This window comes from Schistocerca gregaria, chromosome 2 (genome assembly GCF_023897955.1).
Source record: "Schistocerca gregaria isolate iqSchGreg1 chromosome 2, iqSchGreg1.2, whole genome shotgun sequence".
In the NCBI taxonomy this organism is placed as follows: Eukaryota; Metazoa; Arthropoda; class Insecta; order Orthoptera; family Acrididae; genus Schistocerca; species Schistocerca gregaria.
In genome coordinates, this window is record NC_064921.1 from 457302661 (window position 1) to 457323139 (window position 20479).

Consider the following 20479-nt stretch of genomic DNA (forward strand, 5'->3'; position numbering starts at 1 on the left):
AAAAATTCACTAAAAGAAGCTGGCAAAAAGGAATCCAGGCGTCTCAAAAATGAGATCGACAGGAAGTGCGAGATGGCTAAGAAGGCATGGCTAGAGGACAAATGTAAGGATGTAGAGGCTTATCTCAGTAGGGGTAAGATAGATACTGCCTAAGGGAAAATTAAAGAGCCCTAAGGAGGAAGGAGAACCACTTGTATCAATATCAAGAGCTCAGATGGAAACCCAGTTCTAAGCAAAGAAGGGAAAGCAGAAAGGTGGAAGGAGTATATAGAGGGTCTATACAAGGGCGATGTACTTGAGGACAATATTATGGAAATGGAAGAGGTTGTAGGTGAAGATGAAATGGGAGATACGATACTGCGTGAAGAGTTTGACAGAGCACTGAAAGACCTGAGTCGAAACAAGGCCCCCGGAGTAGACAACATTCCATTGGAACTACTGACGGCCTTGGGAGAGCCAGTCCTAACAAAACTGTACCATCTGGTGAGCAAGATGTATGAAACAGGCGAAACACCCTCAGACTTCAAGAAGAATATAATAACTCCAATCCCAAAGAAAGCAGGTGTTGACAGATGTGAAAATTACCGAACAATCAGTTTAATAAGCCACAGCTGCAAAATACTAACACGAATTCTTTACAGACGAATGGAAAAACTGGTAGAAGCCGACCTCGGGGAAGATCAGTTTGGATTCCGTAGAAATACTGGAAGACGTGAGGCAATACTGACCTTACGACTTATCTTAGAAGAAAGATTAAGGAAAGGCAAACCTACGTTTCTAGCATTTGTAGACTTAGAGAAAGCTTTTGACAATGTTGACTGGAATACTCTGTTTCAAATTCTGAAGGTGGCAGGGGTAAAATACAGGGAGCGTAAGGCTATTTACAATTTGTACAGAAACCAGATGGCAGTTATAAGAGTCGAGGGACATAAAAGGGAAGCAGTGGTTGGGAAGGGAGTGAGACAGGGTTGCAGCCTCTCCCCGATGATATTCAATCTGTATATTGAGCAAGAAGTAAAGGAAACAAAAGAAAAATTCGGAGTAGGTATTAAAATACATGGAGAAGAAATAGAAACTTTGAGGTTTGCCGATGACATTGTAATTCTGTCAGAGACATCAAAGGACTTGGAAGAGCAGTTGGACGGAATGGACAGTGTCTTGAAACGAGGGCATGAGATGAACATCAACAAAAGCAAAACAAGGATAATGGAATGTAGTCGAATTAAGTTTGGTGATGCTGAGGGTATTAGATTAGGAAATGAGACACTTAAAGTAGTAAAGGAGTTTTGCTATTTGGGGAGCAAAATAACTGATGATGGTCGAAGTAGAGAGGATGTAAAATGTAGCCTGGCAATGGCAAGGAAAGCGTTTCTGAAGAAGAGAAATTTGTTAACATCGAGTATAGATTTAAGTGTCAGGAAGTCATTTCTGAAAGTATTTGTATGGAGTGTTGCCATGTATGGAAGTGAAACATGGACGATAAATAGTTTGGACAAGAAGAGAATAGAAGCTTTCGAAATGTGGTGCTACAGAAGAATGTTGAAGGAAGTATTCAATAGGATTGGGGAGAAGAGAAGTTTGTGGCACAACTTGACCAGAAGAAGGGATCGGTTGGTAGGACATGTTCTGAGGCATCAAGGGATCACCAATTTAGTATTGGAGGGCAGCGTGGAGGGTAAAAATCGTAGAGGGAGACCAAGAGATGAATACACTAAGCAGATTCAGAAGGATGTAGGTTGCAGTAGGTACTGGGAGATGAAGAAGCTTGCACAGGATAGAGAAGCATGGAGAGCTACATCAAACCAGTCTCAGGACTGAAGACCACAACAACAACAACAACAACTGGAGGGGTTTAGTGCTTGTTCCTTTCTTTTTTCATTCCGTTCTTACAGAGTTCCGTATCGGGACCACTTTTTTCGCTTTGTGATAGATGGCGCTGTAATAGTCACAAACGTATAAGTACGTGGTATCACGTAACGTTCCGCCAGTGATACATTACTCGTGATAAAATGGACCGTTTACCACTTGCGGAAAAGGTCGATATCGTGTTGACGTATGGCCATTGTGATCATAATGCGCAACGGCCGTGTACTATGTATGCTGCTCGGTATCCTGGACGACATCATCCAAGTGTCCGGACCGTTCGCCACAATTATTTAAGGAAACATGAAGTGCTCAGCCACATGTGAAACGTCAACCACGACCTGCAACTAATGATGATGCCCAAGTAGGTGTTGTAACTGTTGTATCAGATAATACGCATATCATTAGCAGACAAATTGCATGACAATCGGGAATCTCAAGAACGTCGGTGTTGAGAATGCTACATCAACAGCGATTGCACCCGTACCATATTACTATGCACCAGGAATTGCATGGCGACGACTTTGAACGTCGTGCACAAGAGAAATTACGGGACGATGACAGATATTTTGCACGCATTCTACTTAGCGACGAAGCGTCATTCACCAACAGCGGTAACGTAATCCGGCAGAATATGCACTATTGCGCAACGGAAAATCCACGATGGCTGCGAGAATTGGAATACCAACGACATTGGCGGGTTAATGTGTGGTGCGGCATTATGGGAGGAAGGATAATTGGCTCCCATTTTATCGATGGCAATCTAAATGGTGCAATGTATGCTGGTTTCCTACGTAATGTTCTACCGATTTTACTACAAGGTGTTTCACTGTATGACAGTGGCGATGTACTTCCAACACTATGGATGTCCGGCACATAGCTCGCGTGGGGTTGTAGCGGTATTGAATAGCATATTTCATGAAAGGTGGATTGGTCATCGAAACACCATACCATAGCCCCCACGTTTACCGGATCTGACGTCCTCGGATTTCTTTCTGTGGGGAAAGTTGGATCATATTTGCTATCGTGATCCACCGACAACGCCTCATAACATGCGTCAGCGCATTGTCAGTGCATGTGCGAACATTACGGAAGGCGGACTACTCGCTATTGACAGGAATGTCGTTACACATATTGCCAAATGCTTTGAGGTTGACCGACATCATTTTAAGCATTTATTGCACTAATTTGGGTTTTACAGGTGATCACGCTGTAACAGCATGCGTTCTCAGAAATGATAAGTTCTCAAAGGTACATGTATCACATTTGAACAACCGAAATAAAATGTTCAAACGTACCTGCGTTCTGTATTTTAATTTAAAAACCTACCTGTTACCAACTGTTCGTCTAGAATTGGAAGCCATATGTTTGTGACTATTACAGCGCCATCTATCACAAAGCGAAAACAGTGGTCCAACTAAAACATTCATATTTCTTTACGTACTACTCGAATATGTAATGAAAAATGGGGGTTTCTATTAAAAAAAAACGCAGTCGAGATCATCTGGTCTCCCCCTTTAAGCTAGACAAGTTTCGCTCTTTGTAGTTTTTTCGTTTGACGCTTATTTCGTGAGATATTTGGCCCAGTGACGATCAATGGACCACCCTATATATATATATATATATATATATATATATATATATATATATATATATATATATATATGTGTGTGTGTGTGTGTGTGTGTGTGTGTGTGTGTGTGTGTGTGTAAAACTTTTTCGAAGACGGCTGTAAATTTATTTTAATATTAATATTCAGTGAATGTCTAATGTCTAACAACTATTACGTTGACATATAAAAACTTTCGAGGCGTTACCGAATATGTAACGACAGTATCAGAAAACATGACATGAGGACGAAGTGCAATTTCTAAATAGTGATTAATTATTAACGTAAGTTTATGACATTTTTCGAAAAAATGAGAGAAATGTATGATAAGCCCCCTAACTCGCTGCTAGTCCATAAACGCAAGTTGCCGTCATCAAAGAATGCAGAAATAGCGCACGTTTTGATCTCCGGGATATAACCGCGATGTCTTCTTTTGACACAGGACGTTGGTTTGGTGCATAAGTTGGGTTGGTACGTAAGTTCGTAGCGTTTTATCATAAATTTAATAAACACAGTCAGAGTCTATCCAAACCTTGAACTCACCATGCAACTGGCGAGGCTGGAGCAGCCGACTACCCTGACCACTGCCTTGAGACATGTGGTTCGGGTGGGACATGAATATGGACAGAGAGTCACCTTCTCGGTAATGGAGGCTGTGGACAGAATTCAACTCAAGTCAGTGAATCTCCCCTCTGACTTCGGAGCCCTGCGTGACCTACTAAAGAAAGTCTTTGACAGACGTGGAGAAAAATTCGACCTGAATGAAATTTATCGACAAGCACTTCTGGCAAATGGACGTATCACATTTGACTGGAACAAAACATGGCCTCATGACAGAATTCACACATACACTCCATAGACAACTACATGACGGAAATCACCATTGGCCAACTCAACACCCATAACAGCAGACTTGTCATGCAGGAGTTGCGAGGGGAAGTGGAGGAGAGGAGACTGGATGTGGTCTGCCTGCAGGAGCCGTACTCCCTAAACGGGAAGATAGCTTTCACAGCTGCGACCTGGCAAGTCGTCTGCAGAGGTGAAGACCCAAAAGCGGCAATTATTATTACTAACAAACTGATAAGGGCTACAGTTCTAACGCAGTTCACAACCAGCCACTCCAACGTCGTGGAGCTGCAATCTCCAGCAGGAGCTATTATTATGATCAACACATACTTCCAATATGGTGATGATATTGAAAGACACCTAGCTCATCTCACCACAGCTATCACGGCGTTGCGGGGGCGGAAAACATTTGTGACTGCCGATATGAATGCCAAATCCCCCTTATGGTACAGCGGCACCAGGGATCCCAATGGAGAGAAGGCAGAAGAAGCCATCATGGCCTTGCAGCTTGTAGTGGCTAACAAGCCAGGCAACCCTCCGACCTATGCGGCGGGAGGGGGCCAAGGCACAAACATCGACGTGACCCTGGCTACGCCAAACGCAGCATACCTAATCCAGCAATGGAAAGTAGTTGAGAATGCCACTACAAGTGACCACAATCTCATTACTTTCAACATAGGAGATGGCGAGAGCCGCTGGGCCATGGGGTGGGAAATACAATACAATTACAATAGAGCCGACTGGGAGAGACTTGCTGGGGAGTGCGACATTCCTCCGATATCAGAAGGTGACGACCACAGAGACTTTGACGTTGACAATAGAGCCGAAGAACTGGTCTCAGTAATAACTCGAGCAGTCAAAGCAGCCGTACCTACTAGGAGGAGGGCCATGGCGGCCTCTCCATCACCATGGTCTGCTGAACTAGAGGAGATGCGCCGGTCGGTCAGAAGGCTCAGGAGGCACTACCAGCGCAGTGTCGTCTGGCAAGAAAGACAAAGATGGCTGCAGCTTTACCGGGAAGCCAAAGATAACTTCCAAAAACAGCTACGGGAAGTTAGAACAAAGAGTTGGGAACACTTTGTTCTGAACCAACTAGCATTAGACCCATGGGGAGTTCCCTACAGGCTTGTCCGGGAAAAGATCCGTTCTCCGATGGAGCTTTCAACCGTCAGGCATGGGGACCGGATGACGGGGTCTTGGCAGGAAACTGCTGAGGTCCTTCTCCACTCCCTGTTGCCTGATGATACAGCGGATGAAACAGATGAACAACGGCAGCTGCGGGAGAATAACAACAATGTGTATGAAAATGATATGGCAGTCTACCCATTCTCAGAAGAAGAGGTAGCTGCCCACATAAATTCCCTGAAGAGAGGAAAAGCTCCTGGGCCAGACGGTATTGTGGCGGAAGTGGTGCAATTCCTGGCCCCCCAGATAGTCGCCCCTCTAACTCATTTATATAACGAATGCCTCAGGCAGAAAAAGTTCCCTCGAATATGGAAGAGGGCAAATGTGGTAATTATAAAGAAAGGGGCTGACAAAGACCCAGCAGAAACTAAATCTTATAGACCTATCTGCCTGCTTGATCTGCTTGGGAAGATTCTGGAGAGACTTCTGGCTGATAGACTGGCGGCACACCGAGTGCTGTGCGGAATGAGCAACAGGCAGTTTGGCTTCAGGCCTGGACGATCGGCATCTGATGCAATCGCCCTGGCGGCCGAGGTCTGCGGCTCTACCCCGTACAAGTACGTTGTTGGCATCATGGTGGATATAAGTGGCGCCTTCGACAACCTGTGGTGGCCTTCGCTCTTCTCCTGCTTAAGGGAGAAGGAGTGTCCAGGGCCGCTATATGGCTGTCTGAGGAGCTATTGTGAAGATCGGGAGGTCTGGCTATCATCTGCTAGCACAAGAGTAAGTAAAACTATCACCAAGGGATGTCCCCAGGGTTCCGTACTGGGTCCGCTGTTCTGGGATATCCACATGGAACCCTTACTAGATACATTACAACAAAGTGACGAAGTGCTGGAGGTGATAGCCTACGCAGATGATCTCCTCCTACTGGTCGGCGGCCGTAGCCGAGAGGACATAGAGCCTAAGATCGAGAGAACAATAAACACACTCCAACTGTGGTGCCGCAAGACAAAAATGACAATTTCACCGGCCAAGTCTACCTATCTTCTTCTAAAGGGACAATTAGCTCGTAACCCAACTGTTAGGATAGATGGATCACCAGTTCTCCGGCGACGTGAGACACGCTATCTTGGTATCATCATTGATGAAAGGTGGACTTTTAGTAGACACATCGAAACCGTAACTCAAAGAGCTTTACAGGTACTCAACAACCTCATCTCCATTGGGCATAAGCGGTTTCATCTTCCACCACATCTCATCAAACTCTATCATAACAGTATACTAACATCCATAGTGGGTTACGGATCCAGAGTCTGGGCACACAGGCTCACGAGGGTGGTGCCCGCCATGACAGTGAGGAGAGTGCAGAGAAATATGATCCTGAGATCAGTGGGGGCATACAGAACTACACCGGGAGGAGCCCTGTTAGTTATTATGGGGCTTTGCCCCCTGGATATCAAAATTCGGGAGCAGGCCGCTTGGTACTGGACTAAAAAGGGGAATTTGGAAAAAACCGAGGAAATTCTGGGCAGCAAAACTGAAAATAAAGTAGAAATTAGGAAAAAAGGGGAGCTGCTATGGCAACTTTCGTGGGAAACCGAAGAAACAGGGCGTCGAACCTTTGAGCTCCTACCAGATGTTAGGGAAAGGATGGAAATGTCACATTTCGATCCATCCCGGGGACTCATCCACTTCCTCACTGGACATGGACCGTACTCGACATATCTATGTCGATTTGGTAAAAAGGCGACACCTGCGTGTGACTGTGGTGTTCCGGAGGGTACTCCTGACCATGTAGTCTACAAGTGCCCCCTTTTCAATGATGTGGCCTCAGTACTGCGGGACCAACTACCACACAACGACACTTTTAGACTAATCAGACATCGCGACACTTTCGACATCATAAACAAACTGGCTAACGCGGTATCTCAGAAAGTCCTAAAGGACTACCTGAAAGACCTATAGTAGCACAAGAAAGAGATAAACCAGGACACAGATAGAGTTTGATACCCTACTCCCAAACCGCCTGGGCGCGGAAAGGCCGACTTCCTCAGTCTGAATCCGCCGCGCCACAGGATTCTGGGGGGGTGGGGTGCAGCCTTACCGAACTAGACAACGCACCGGACTTGACATTAGGATAAGTTAGTTGTAGGACTTAGTTTTTAGACATTATTATTAGTAACCTGCAGCGATTACCATCTTGGCCTGCCCAGTGTCAGGGGCACGCTCATTGGGATTAGCTCAATGAGCAAGGCTCTATAGTAGGTTTATATAAATCAGCTGACACAACTGTAACGCTGTAGGATTAGTAACTAGTCTTAAGATTAAATGTTTGTAGTAGACTAACAATAATGTTGCCCATTGCTTACTGTTCACTTATATACTAACTAGTTACTACATAGGACTTAGAATTAGCTGCTAATTATCCTTGTATAACTAACTTGGCCCACTAATCAAATAAGGCAGTGGGCTAGATGTAAAATTAACATTCTTTTATGGAAATAAAGAACTTTTTTTTTTTAAAAAAAATAAAAAAAAAAACACAACAGATACAGATAACAGAGACTTTATTCATCAATAATATATTCTCCTTCACTATTTACAACAATCTGCCAAAGTTGGGATTAACTTTTGTACACCGCGACCGTAGATGTCATGTAGTTTTGTGGCGAAGAACTCGTCGATCCATGTTTGGAGCGTATTTTCATCCGGAAAGGATAGACAGCAGTAAAGGTGAAAATCTGAGGGCGCAAGATCAGGTGAATAAGATGGGTGCAGTATGATGTCCCAGCCTATCTCCTGTGTAGTGTTTTTTGTCAGTCTGGCAGAATACGGGTGGGCGTTATCGTGGAGTAACGTCACTTCATGCAGTCTTCCTGTTCGTTGTTCTTGGACTGCATCTGGAAGACGTCTTACTTGTTGACAATATAAGTCAGCAGTGATGCTTATACCTTGGGGAAGTATTTCATAGTACATCACGCCGTCGCTGATCCACCAGGTGCATAACATTATCTTTTGTTGATGTGCATAGGTCTTTCTACGGGGAGTTGTTTCTTTATTTGGACTGACCTGTATCTTTCGTTTCCTTGCGTTAGCATAAATACGCCACCTCTCGTCACCAGTAACGGCACGTTGTTGTTCACGAGTCAATTGATGAGGGGCAAGCAGAACCGCACATGTGGACACCTGCTGATTTTTGTGATTTTGGCTCTGAGCGCACGGTGTGCATACGTGCGATTTTTGAACCTTCCTCATTGCATGCAAATGTCACATGATGATGCAATGATCACACTTCATCACTTTGCCAGTTCTCGAGTACACTGACATGGATCATTATAGATTAATGCCTCTAAACGATCTTCATCAAACCCCGAAGATCTTCCGGAACATGGAGAGTCCCTAATGTGAAAACTATCCTCCTTAAAACGAAAAAAAAAAAAGATTTTCTTGCTGTGATCTGTCCAATGGAATTATCCCCATACATGGCGCAAATGTTTCCGGCTCTCTCCGCTGCTGTCACCCTGTACTGAAATCAAACAGAATACGTCGGAAATGCTCCAAGTTCTCCATTTGGCATTCCATTTTCTAGCGTGCACAGCTTCACTCACTATCTCCAAATGACAAACTGACAATATGTAAACTCAGATAGCAACAGTGAACTGCAAATGAAGAATGACAATCGATAAATAAACCCATAGCAATCGGAACACCAACATGCAAAACGAAAACGCTACGAACTAACACACCAGCATAATACACTTTCTCAATGTGGAGTTGACATAAACGATAACACAGCCATTTCGTTTGCACTGCAAGAATTTATACGTTTTTCGCCATAAGCATTAACTACAGCATATAGCATATTCCGGGCATCACTCCTCCTTTAATGGAACATATTTGCATTGCGTACTTTACATCAATTAATTTTCGTCTTACACCCTCTCACAAAACATAGCTTTATTACAGACCATCTGGTCCCGACAGTCGGTCATTTCGCCTCGTCAGTGCTAGTTTACAGCAGCAAGGTCGTGTACTTCCCTTGTGTACTAACAGTAAGTCACGAGGAGCTTTACACTTCTTCATGCTTCAGTGAGGGAGAATGAGTCGACAAGTATTCAGCAACTGCAGCGCCACAGTTCTCAGATTCGTCTTATTATAGCGGGAACGACGGAAGCCCGTTAACACTTGATGCTACAGCGGCGCCTTGATTTGTGAAGTATGCAACCCGCAACATTAGAATCGTACTCGCTCGCTCTGTTTCTGATCTCTAAACCTTACAAGTGAAGGATTAAGAAAATTTGTTTGTTGATCTCCCATGATAAAAAACGTTAATCTCCTACACTTCTCACAAATATCAGCTCAAACTTCCTCATTCCCCATCGTTTCTGAAATATACAAGCCATTAAGCTTTCAGCCCATGGATCGTGTTTTCGAAATCTTGAGCGTTGAGAATGCCGAATTTCTGACATCGTAGCATGGAAAAAGCATGTTGGGGAGCCTTTCCAAATGTGCAGAGGAATATCTAGCATGTTAGATATTCTAAATGCGTGTTTCTACATAGACCAATGAGTTGCAAGACCGCCATCTCTCTTCAGTATGGTCACAAGATGACATATGGGCTTTCAGTTGAAGCCCATATGTATATAAAAATATGCCATTCCTAAGCAACAGCAAATTGAGAATCTCAACATAACTCATTGTGAACTGTATGATATGTTGTGATAAAATGACAGGAAATCCATATCGATGAGTAAATGATTATTGTAAATTGTGTTTTATGAAAGTTTGCCAATTCAGGGCAATGACTCACTGCGGATCCATCAAGGATGCGTTGTTCTTGGGTACAATTTATTGTAATCAAGTGTCAGTTAATAATGTATATACAATGAAGCTTTCAGGAGATGATAACATAGGAAGTGTGGTTCATCAATCATTTATAGGTGGTATAGCATAATGAGTAGCAAAACCGCATTTTAAACTAATAGATGATGCCTGGTTCATGTCTCACTGGATTCAAAAATTTCTCTTACGGACCTTGGTTTTTTTCTAATAGGTTCTGATACTCTCTTATTATTTTCATAGAAGTATATTCTACAATAATCGATTTAATGTAAGTATAGTAAAAGAAAACTGAGGATATGTTAGATGACAGTCAGTTTGGCTTTAGGAGAGGTAAAGGCAGCAGAGAGACAGTTCTGACCTTGCAGTTGATTATGGAAACAAGACTATAGAAAAATCAAGACAGGTTCATGGAAATGGAAAGGCGTTTGAGAATGTCAAATGGTGCAAGCCGTTCGAAACTTTGAAGAAAATATGGGTAACCTATAGGGAGAGACAGAGGCCAAGAGGGAACGATGAGAGTGGAAGACCAACACCAAAGTGCTCGGATTAAAAAGGATATAAAACAGGGATGTAGCCTTGAAACGTCCCCTTAGAACAATTATACATAACTGTGCTTAAACTGACACACAATATTTTTTAGCGCAACGCAATCTGACTTTCAAAACTCCCTACAAAAGAATGGTCCTGACTAACATTAACCTATACGTTTCACAAATTACTTACCTCACAAAAATCTTCATTACTCGAACTACTGCAATACAGCGAGCACCACTACTGCCAGCTAAATCAAAGATTCAAACTACGGAAGGCACTAACTACTGATAGGCATAGTTAGCGAATGAAAGATTGTAATAGAGAACAAACAATGTATTTACCTTAATAGTCATAATATATATAGCAGTTCATGACATCCAGTCTTACAAATTTCAAAACTCCGCCATCTCTCTCCCCACATCCACCACTGCTGGCGGCTCACCTCCAACTGCGCAACGCTACGCGCTGTTAACATCCAGCTGCCCAACACTACAATGGCGAGTATTACAACAATGCCAACCAGCCACTGACTGCACACAGCACAGCCAGTGATTTTCATACAGAGCGCTACGTGGCGTTACCAATAAAAAACCTAAACAGCCTACTTACAGCCTTTTGCTCCTGTGTTCAATCTGTACATCGAAGAAGCAATGACAGAAATAAAAGAAAGGCTCAAGGGTGGAATTAAAATTCAAGGTGAAAGAATATCAATGATAAGATTTGTTGATGACATTGCTATCCTCAGTGAAAGTAAAGAATAAGTACAGGATCTTCTGAATGGATTGCTCTAATGAGTGTAGAATACGAACTGAGAATAAATCGAAGAAAGACGAACGTAATGAGAAGTAGCAGAACTGAGGATATCGAGAAACTTAACTTCAGCATTGGTGATCGCGTAAGGAATTCTGTTACCTAGGCAGCAAAATAACCAGTGATGGAGAGAGCAAGGAGGGCATCAAAAGCAAATTAGCACTGCCAAAAGGGGCATTCCTGATGGAGAGAGTTCTACTAGTATCAAACATAGGTCTTAATTTGAGGAAGACGTTTCTGAAAAGGTACGCTTGGAGCACAAAAATCGAAGCATTTGAGATGTGGTGCTACAGAAGAATGTTGAAAATTAGGTGGCACAGGCCGCATCACACCCGATGCTCCTTCTGAGGAATGAGTTTGTTCTTTTGGGTTTATCTGTAAGACAGCTTAGACAACTTGCAGTAAGAAATTTTGCACTCTCTTGTTTCAAGTTTTGTACTTCATACGCTGTAAGGATTCTGCTACTGAATAGGAACGATGATCAAGAAGAATATAATTAGGTCTTTATTAAAAGTGAGAATGATGGAATAATTTTTATCTTATGTATAGGCCTATTGTAAATTTGCATCGTACTATTTGTAATGGAACTTTTAAAAGCCATTGTCCTTATTGACTGTGCATGACATTTTCCGTTTTTGCCTTCAACAGTTTTTTATGCCTACTACAGACAGAACATTATCACCAGTGTATGGACACAGGAGGGAATGTGCTTTTTAATAGAGCTAAGGTAGGGATTTTACGCTCGTTCATTTCTTAAAAAGTGTTATTTGCGAACCAGATACAGCCGACAACTGCCGGTTGAGCGTCTGCGATCACGTAGGCTGTACCTATGGCTGCGTTTGAACACGGCTCGAACTGTTCGAACAGTTTACGTCACAGTTTGGGAAATCTCGGGCTCTGTTCGATCTTTTGGTCGGACTGTCTTCTAGTGACTTATGTCGGTACTATCACGACGACCTGTCTTAGCGTATTTAATACACTATGGTTTGTAATAACAGAAGTAACTGAAACAGTGACTGAAGTATCTTCTAGGGTGCAGGTCTAGCGTAAAAACGGCAAGTAGTAAACAAATATATAAAATATTGCAACTATGATCTCGCTCGTCCCGCAGTGTAATGATGCCTGCTGATGTTATCTACGTGACGAGTTTTGCCACTGTAATCCATTCCCGCGATGAAAGTTATAGTCGATTTATTACGCTATATTTCGTGTATTCGGCATTTAATATTTGAGTAATTGTCTTGATTGTTTCATCTGTTGTCGTCTTGCTTTCAAAGCGATTACGATCTGCTACTGTTTGCATCTGTTATTCTGATATGCAAAGAGGGATTGAACTGCTGATTTGCAACCTACTTCGTAAAGCATTACTGTCTCACATAAAATATTATACTGGTTCGAGACGCGTAACATTTTTTGGAGGAAAACGTTTTGTCTCTATTACTTTTACTTAAAAATCGTCCGGCCCCTGTAGCTGAGTGGTCAGCGTGACGGAATGTCAATCCTAAGGTCCCGGCTTCGATTCCCGGCTGGGTCGGAGATTTTCTCCGCTCAGGGACTGGGTGTTGTGTTGTCCTAATCACCATCATTTCATCCCCATCGACGCGCAAGTCGCCGAAGTGGCGTCAAATCGAAAGACTTGCACCAGGCGAACGGTCTACCCGACGGGAGCCCTAGCCACACGACATTTCATTTTTCACTTAAAAATCAGCATAAATTTTCATATACCCGTACACACTGGTACTGTATGAAAATATTTATTGTAAATGTGAGCCGTGGTGGCCGAGCGGTTCTAGGCGCTACAGTCTGGAACCGCGCGACAGCTACGAACGCAGGTTCGAATCCTGCCTCGGGCATGAATGTGTGTGATGTCCTTAGGGTAGTTAGGATTAAGTAGTTCTAAAAGTTCTAGGGGACTGATGACCTCAGAAGTTAAGTCCGATAGTGTTCAGAGCCATTTGAACCATTTGTAAATTTGAACAAGCACAGGAGGAGTTTATGCTGTTTCTTATAGCAGTGTTTTACGAAACTGTCAAATTTTACGCAGAGACATAGCTTCTTGTTGTGGCTAGTTCTTGGTTTCTTGTGTCGCACTTGTACTGGCTCTGCGCGAGTGAAATTTTACGTGATTGTTCGAACAATCTCGATACTGTATGGAACGCTAGCCCGTTCGAACGAGATCATCGTTTGGCCAGCCCTAGCTATACCACGTTGACGCACACGTATCGTATGCACAAGTCGCATCGTTTCTGAGCGTTCAGCAGCACGTTAAACTCGGCACGTGCGACGTTGACTTTCGAAAGCACTGGACGTGTGCCGACGGTTTCTCAAAATGGGAAGGAAACCAAGAGCACGGAGACCCCTAGCGGCCACGAGTTGTGCACGCGGCAGACACGGGTGGGTGGGGTGTCGGCTGGTAATCAGGGGTACCTGAGCCAGACGGCGATAACGGGAGCGCGTTGATCCCGGCCAGCTGTCCGCCCACGGCGGACGCCGTGCGAGAGTAATCGATTGTCGGTCGGTAGGCGCGAGGTGGCGCGCCGGCGAGATGGCGCAGCGGCGACGCGGCGGCGTGTGCCGTGGCGAGGCGGCGGCGGGCGGCGCGCAGTCGACCGCCCAGTCGACGGGTCGACCGCTGTTTGTAAACATACGGGGCGCGCGCCCTCGCCTCGCCTCGCCTCACCTCACCTCGCCAAGCACCGCGCGCTGCGCTGCCGCAGACGCAGCCACACAACAGCTGGCTGGCCCCCTCCACGTGACGCCGAGCCGCGGCGCGCCGCTCCGGTCCATTCCACCTGCGCCTACTCGCCCAAGGTCAGTCGACAGCACCACTGAGTGGCGGCCGCGGGCTGCCTTCCTTAGCTCTCGTAGATATCTGTGCGCTCGTTGCTCTTTTATTAGGTATTTCGTCCATCAAAACAGGCGTAGCGGCACGAGGCACTCGCAAATGGCGAATTTTACGCAAAAGAAATAGACGGAACAGAAAAAAAAAAAAAACTGAATCACTTGTTGCAGTCTTGTTGCAGTCGGGTGGCACTACTGTCACCCAGAAGACGTCTCTGTTGTGTCACTTTCTGATTTGCTGCGCAAGCTGCTGTACTGTCATATTTTCCTTTGTAAAAAATAGCGATAGTACTTTTGCGTAGCAGTAAAAGAAAGACATGTGGACAGAGATAATGGAGTGAAAAATAGCAATTTCTTACTCGTGACTGAATTCGTTGGATTGTTGCGCCGTGTCCTAATCAATCGAAGCTCCTATTGCCCGTATTTAATAAATGTACTAAATTTCACAGCCACATAGCTTCGACAGTGTTCAAATAGCTGAAATAAGTATACGTAGATATTAGTATGATTTATAAATTGAATATGAAGCGTGTGAAACACCTGATTTCACTGCGTTTATAGAAAAATGTTGAAAAATCTTTCTACAGTTTTTCGGCGTCAGTTTCATTACAGCAATGTACAGTTACACAGCAGTAGGCGGCGTCGATATGAAGAGTTTCGGACAACGTAGAGAAATTTAAGCGGATTTATTGCAGCGAAAAATACAATATGTCAAATAAAATAGAAACAACTTTTTCTGTTGTTATACAATTCCCCGTAACTTTACACGCAATGTTGCGCAATATTTGTTTTAGTCTGACTATTTTGCAGTGGGTTTCGAACTAATATTCATCTTTAGTAGATCCTATAGAATATGCTAATGAAATTTTAAATCATTACAATTTAATTTGTGATGATTCAACACCTGTGATGGTCCCCTCGTCACTGACAGGCTTGCGGTACCGAATCAGATGCTCATGGATAAAGAAATGATGTTTGTTACCTATTGAAATTTCTGATACTTATTCGTTACTGTCAGCTGCATTACATGACGTGTTTCATAGAGCGGAATAATTTTTATTCTTTTCGAGCATATTGTACGAGAACAGTGTCAGATAAGAACGTCTCAAGTATGCGTTAAGCCTATGTCTTTCTCACTCCTTGCGGTGTATTGTGAGGCATAAATGGAAAATATTCGGTTCTTTCGCTGTTCACGTCTTTCTGAAGTTGATCTACGTGTTCCAGATGTCACGTGGCTGTGGCGCGTTTACATTTATTCTTTTGGTAATAATGCATTATTCCCTCATTGGAAGAATGAATGTGGCAAAAGCTATAGTGAACTTTTCGTTCTCTCTCTTATCTTATTGTATAACTGATACCCTCACGTATAGTTTGCGCCAGTCTAGAATCGCTATTTCCAGTGTAAACTAGCAGCTGTTCTCAGAAGGTCAACTTGTGCCTTCTCCGTGATGTCTGCCGAGTAAATCGCGCATTATACGACTACCTGTATTCTAATGTACATCTAGCGATTTCTCGTGACACATAGCTATGAAATACTGAAGCGCGGTGTAGCCAGAAGGATGGATAATAATGGACTAAGGAAGACGTTTGCTTAATTCTGTGAATAGGTTTTGAGCAGTTTTCTACCTCCAGCAAATACAATTTTCATCTGTGTCACCCATACATGTTTCGGTGAAATTTCAGCATCGTCGGTGGGTTCATTTTATTTGTTCGACAGTGCATACTGATGTTCATGTAGTTCTCTGTCGTCTGGAGTATACCTGGTATTTTGGTAAAGTTTGTTATCTGCAAATTTTGTGGTATCCACATTACCATTATTCTATTATTTTAAGAAAATAATGAAAACCCACTTACAATGGTGACACTCTGCTGAAACATATATGGCCGAAAAAGGAGGAAACTGTATTTGATCAAGGCAGAATGCCATCGGAAACCTATTCGCGTGAAAGTAGACGCTGTTGAACAGTGAGTTATGACCTCAAGAGGAACAGCATAGTCTGTCAACCTAAACGAACAGTAACACATCCTGTTAATAAGCTACCATATGGTACATTCAAGCTAAACACTCGATAACAGCTGAATAAGCCGAAAATAGTTATGTGACAAAGAAGAAATAAATATAGACTAAGTGGAAAAATACCATCATCGTATTATATATTCTTGGCTGTGGTGCCCACTATGAAGAAGATGAGTCATATATCGATATACATATATTTGCTTAACATGTAGGAGACTCTTATATGTCAGAGAAAACTTGGATGAACTGGATAGTGTGGGATTGTGCTGTCAGGAAATGGCCGAGCGGTTCTAGGCGCTACAGACTGGAACCGCGTGACCGCTAAGGTCGCAGGTTCGAATTCTGCTTCAGGGATGGATGTGTGTGATGTCCTTAGGTTAGTTAGGTTTAAGTAGTTCTAAGGTCTAGTGGACTGATGACCTCTGCAGTTAAGTCCCATAGTGCTCAGAGCCATTATTTTTTGTCAGGAAATCAGTTGAATGTTTACTGTAAGGTTCACCTGCAGATGGGTTATATAAGGCCCTCTGAGTCATTTGCATAGTGTTATTCACTTTTCCAAACCATTCTGCTTATTGTGCAGCAGTCATAAAATTTCTGTGATGTGCTGAATGACTGTGTGCGATTAATAGAATGAGGTGACAAAAGTCACGGGACACCTCCTAATACCGTGTCGGACTTTCTTTTTCCTGGTGTAGCGCAGCAACTCGACATAGCTTGGATTCAACAAGTCGTTGGAAGTCCCCCTCTGTAGCAGTCCATAAATGCGAAAATGTTGCTGGTGCAGTATTTTGTGCAAAAATTGATCTTTCGACTATGTTCCGTAAATGTTTGATTCATATTGCGAACTTGATGGCCAAATCATTCGCTCGAATTGTCCAGAACGTCCCTAAAACCAATTGCGAACAATTGTGGCCCGGTGAGATGGCGCATCGTTGTTTTGGAACATTAAGTCCGTGGATGTCTGCAGATGGTCTCCAAGTAGCAGAAGACAACCATTTCCTGTCAATGATGGGTTCAGTTGGGCCAGAGGACCCAGTCCATTCCAGGCAAACACAGCCACCACCCGCTTGCACAGTGCCTTGTTAACAGCTTGGGTCCGTGGCTCCGTGGTGTGTGCGCCACTTTCGAAATCTACCATCAGCACTTCCCAACTGAAATCAGGACTCATCTGACTAGGCCACAGTTTTCCAGTCGTTTAGAGTCCAAGTGATATGGTCACGAGCCTAGGAGAGGCGCTGCAGACGAATTCGTGCTGATAGCGAAGGCACTCGCGTCCAAATTTCGCCGCACTGTCCTAACGGATACGTTCTTCGTACGTCCTTCATTGATTTCTACGATTATTTCACGCAGTGTCACTTGTATGTTAACAATGACAACTCTACGCAAGCGCCGCTGCTCTCAGTCGTTAAAAAAAGACCGTCGGCCATTGCGCTGTCCGTGGAGTGAGGTAATGCCTGAAATTTCGTATTTTCGGCACACTTTTAACACTGTGGCCCTCGGAATATTGAAATTGCTAATGATTTTCGAACAGGAATGTCCCATGCTTCTAGCGGCAACTACTACGGTCGCAGGTTAGAATCCTGCCCCGGGCATGGATATGTGTGATGTCCTTAGGTTAGTTAGGTTTAAGTAGTTCCAAGTTAGAGGGAACTGATGACCACAGCAGTTAAGTCCCATTGTGCTCAGAGCCATTTGAACCATCTAGCGGCAACTACTATTCAACGATGAAGGTCTGTTAATTCCCGTCTTGCTGCCATAAATACGTCGGAAACCTTTTCACATGGAACACCTGAGTACAAATGACAGCGCCGCCAATGTACTGCCCTTTTATAGCTGTTGGGCATGCGATGCTACCGCCGTATATATGTATGTGCATATTACTATCCCATGACTTTTTTCACCTCAGCGTATTTTAGTTTGCCTATGGATGACTAAATGTTAATAAGATTGTACCACAAAATAAAAACGAAAGTATGCAGTTCCTAAAAATATTTAAAGGCTTGATAATTCACAGATTTGCTGAATGTCATAGGCCCATATTCGGAAGTTTTTCAGAATACTTCGAAAGTGACGTAGTAGTAAGCCATTTCCCAGTGCCACCATAGGACAGTTTATTGAAACAGAAACTCAGCAAAACGATAAAGTTCAGTACAAAAACTAAAAATTTGAGAAAGATATCTGCTTTTTTCCCGTAAGAAAAGAAGTAGCGAAATCCGGGCTTGTTATACTTGTAGCAAACAAGCGAAATACCCTTGAGTTTATATCTCCGAAGTCTTAAACCAAATTCATTCCAGATATCGGAAACAAATGTTAATCTCATGACAAGACACGTGTACAAAATCTACGGTACTGTTTGAACGAAATCTGCCTGCACTGGCGATGTAATTACACTCAAAATTTGTGGAGCGCTTGCGCGCAGAAGTTACGTTGGAGACTCGTGACCTTCGCATACTGTTGTGTGCTGCAGATCTGAACGCTCACTGCATATATATTCCTGATCTATGGTGACGGTGACAGCTGTTTCCAGGAGCAACATACGGCGTCGTTTCTGACACACCCCGTCGCGTAATTAGTGAACTGCTGTGACACCGTGTGCGGCGGCTGTTACGCTGCACGTGTCTCCCACGCGGCGGGGCGTGACGCTGTTGCTTCAGAGCGCAGTAGAGCGGCCCACGTGGCCGTCGGCAGGTGGGCGGCGGGGGCGGCGGCGGCGGCTGTGACGTGTGCGACAGCCCGGCGCCTCGCAAAGGCCACCGTGCCCCGCGCCGCGCGCCGGAGGCGGCAGTGGCGGCGTCGCTCGATAACTCGCCCGCCCCCCAATGAGAAACACCAGACACACTAAATACTGTTTTTTCCGTGATGGGGCTGCGGTTCATTAATTAACGAAGTATAGCTAGCAGCGGAAAAATTCTCCTACCGGAGCACAAAAAAGGCGAATTTGCTCCTCTCTATTAAGAGTCCGTGACTGGAAAGTGCGGTACCAGCTGCCTCATTCGACCTTCCTCAGCACCTTTAAAAATTTTCGCAAAAATGTTGGTATGCGAACATGGTCGTGTTATTTTGACGTGCAAGTCACCTTTCACTCCCACAAGCTCCCCCAGCTGTAACTCGCTCTCACCCACCAGTCCATCGCTGTAAGTCTGTTATGCTCATCCGCTTCCAATTGCCCACTCTCACCCACTCATTGTCGTTATGTCTTTGTGGCTCTACAACAGATACTGTCTCCTGTCGCAAAGCCAAAGTCGCCTTCTCTCTGTGCTAGTACTGCTGCCTCTTCTCACTGTCACTCTCTTCCTCCTCAGCGCCATTGTCATATGCTCTGTCTCTAATTACCACTGGCTTTTATCCACTTCCACGTTCACCTTCTTTTTATTCCTCTCCCACTGGCACCGAGCCTTCATTCTTTTCCTAACCTTGTTCCCTCACTACCCCTGTGACCCTCGTTTATCTCAGTGACATTGTCTCCTTAGCTCTTTCTAACCATAACTGCCGTCTACTATCTTCCAGTATTTATTACTTTTCCGTCTCTTTACCGCTACCACTTTCTCCTTTTTTTCCAAAAAGCGCGAGTACATTCGTATGCCAATATTTTTGGGAAAACTTTTAAAGGTTCTGAGGAAGGTAGAATGAGATGGCTTGTACCTCACTTTTCAGTCATAATCTCTTAAGCAGAAGCCTTTTTTGTGCTCCGTTGGTTTTTTTTGTTTTTGTTTCCCTTCTTTTCTCTGCCTTAGCTCGGCATTTTACTCGTATGAAAGTAACTCGATGGGTCAATAAAATTTTGATAGTTTATTTATGTGAAACTGAAATAACGCAGAACTAATTTGACACCTCAGATCGGATTTTAAGTGCACGAAAATTTTGCATGTGCATGAGTACTACAATGTGGAGTTCCCAGAAAACTTATGACGATAACGGAGACACTTTACATCAATTCACCTTGCTACGTCACTTCATAAACTGTGTTTTCATCTCACACTGCGTTTTAC